Here is a 2,595-nt window from a genome sequence, read left to right as displayed (position 1 = left end):
AAGACAAATGTTTACATGAGATTTCAGTATGACTTAATAAGTTGTATCACAAGTAGACCATCATTGAGTACCATCACCATATTAGCATCCAATCCCCAAGGATGACTAGAGTTCAGACATACAATGAGATTCAGCACAAATCTAAAGCAGATCTGTGATAATTCCAAATTGCCGTCTTTCCTCCCAAACCCATCCCAAAGAAAACGAAGTTGACCAGTCATCCAAGGAATCTTCAAAGCGTTTACCAGAGGTTCAGTTTTAAACCTTAATAGTTTTCAGGACATTGAATATGATACAATCTTTATCTTACACAAAAGCAATCTTTTAGCTGAATTATTCAGAGTTAAATTAAAATCCTCCTGAGATAGAAAGGACATAGGAGTAGAATCAAGACTCTGCTCTAGAATGACTTCTCTATGTTTAAGGTTTCCCTGCCTAGCTAAATAGGTCAGAAAAGAGCCACATACTCGGAGTAATTGGGAACTAAAACAACCCTAGAATTCTTTGCTTCCTGTGCCTGATTTTGGTCTGCCTCAAAATGTTGGGGACATGGCTGTCTTTCTTCCCCACCCTCTTTCTTTCCCAAATTATCTAGCTACAGTGAGATATACCCCTTCCACAGGCCAGACTGAAGTGAGATGGGAGGTGAGTCAAGGAATGAGAAGAAGAGGCAAAATGAGGTATGATTGACAAAAGAAATGTTTTTTCTTCCTGGCTAACTTACACATGCCAGTTTTTTGCATACAGTATGACCTATTATGACCCGCCACATTCTTGTTTTTGTTTTTTTGGGGGGTCCAGTCGTGGGGCCTGAACACTGGGCCTGGGGGCTGTCCCTCAGCTTTTCAGCTCAAGGCTAGCTAGCGCTCTACCACTTGAGCCACAGCGCCACTTCTGGCTTTTTTCTTTTTGTTTATGTGGTGCTGAGGAATTGAACCCAGGGCCTCAGGCATGCAAGGCAAGTGCTCTACCACTGAGCCACCTTCCCAGCCTTTGCCACATGCTTAACTTGCTGTTTTACATATTTTAGGCACTGATGTCTTGGTTTATAATGTGAAGTTAACTTTCTGTAGACCAGATGATATAGTTTTTATTGTTTGAGAATAGAATGGAATCATTCTAAGGGGAAAGTTATGGCATACCTCTCCTCAGAGTAGATTTCAAAGTGGAGTATCAGTAAGTCAGAAATCCTCTGCCTACGTGTTGTATATATAGCAGCAACATTTATAAAATGGAGATTAAAAGTGAATTTTCAATCAGTGTGCTCAGGGCCATCCGTGGAGAATTGGACTTGAACAAAGTCTGGCAATTGGCCACAGATGTCTTCAATTCCAAAAACCTGGCCATTCAGGCACATAAGACTTTGGGTAGTGAAGTGGTGCTGTGGCTCAAAGTGGTAGAGCACTAACATTAAGCAGAAAGAGCTCAGGGAAAGCACCCAGACCTTGACCCATGACCAACAAAAAAAAAAAAAGATTTTTGGTAAAATGGTGTCCACATTCATTGCTACCACCTTGATTAATGGCACAAGCACCAAGGTGTTGCATGACTCTACCAAGGGATTAATGAGTATACCCAGAAGAAGGAAGTGGAGAAAGTCAACAAGAACCTCAAACCATCATCAAGCTGGCCATTCTTTATGGAAATAATCAGTTTAAGCAAGACAAGCTGGCACTGATGGAGAAATTTAACCAGTGATACTCACTAGACACTGTTGGAAATGAACTATATACAACTTGGGGGGAGGAGGGTCAAGAGGGAAGAAAATTAGGGCAGGAGTGACATTGTTCCAAAAAAAATGTACACATTACCTGACTTGTGTATAGCTGTAACCCCAATGTACATCACCTTTACAATAAAAAAAAGTTCATCAGCTTGCCATGACCCTGATCAGTTTCCATCAGGTGGATTACACCTTTGACAGGAATGTGTTAGCCAGGCTGTTGAGTGAATGTCGGGAGCTACTCCAACCAGATCATTCAATGTCAATGTCACCTCACCACCAAGTCACATGGATTAATAATGTCTCCAATCATTTTTTTTACACTGCGAGTTCTTTTTACTGCCTTGTATAACCTCTTTGAAAATTTTAAACTTCACTTAATAAAACTTTATGGTGACATCAACAAAATGTTGAATATATGAGCATGGGAATTAAGACCTGACTATGATTTATTTGAAGACAGAGCACTGCTGGTCCATGAAGGAAAGACATTAACAAAAATAAACAATAAGATTACACATATTTCAGAAAGATTTGGCCCATTTCAGACAATAATAGTAGTTCTGTATTGGCACTTGTTTTATTGGAAGCAGAGTATATTGCCAAGAAATTCTAGTCAGAATTCTCCTCAGAATGGCAGGTCATGGGAAAGATGACTGGTTGATAATTCAAAGGTAGTTACCAAAGAAATATGAGTATGGCTGCAGACCATACTCATGGAGTGCTGCAGTGGATATTCCTAATATATACAGAGTTATGAACTTGACTCACTTTTATGCTGTACTATATATATGCATCTCTCTAAGAAGGTTAAAAAAAAACTCCTTCCTGATGTTGTTTGCTTTTTTTAAAAAAACTGTTTTCAAATCCAT

At 39.5% G+C, this 2,595-nt stretch overlaps 1 pseudogene; it reads left to right on the top strand.

The window, feature by feature from the left end:
• Positions 1-1,312: 1,312 nt before the first annotated feature.
• On the top strand, positions 1,313-2,145 carry LOC138818996 (tumor necrosis factor alpha-induced protein 8-like; annotated as a pseudogene).
• The last annotated feature ends 450 nt before the right edge of the window (positions 2,146-2,595 follow it).

The sequence above is a fragment of the Dipodomys merriami genome, unplaced genomic scaffold (assembly GCF_024711535.1).
Source record: "Dipodomys merriami isolate MVZ:Mamm:240054 unplaced genomic scaffold, mDipMer1.0.p SCAF_8, whole genome shotgun sequence".
In the NCBI taxonomy this organism is placed as follows: Eukaryota; Metazoa; Chordata; class Mammalia; order Rodentia; family Heteromyidae; genus Dipodomys; species Dipodomys merriami.
The sequence above is the reverse complement of the archived record's forward strand: the minus strand, read 5'-3'. Positions and strand labels throughout refer to the sequence as shown.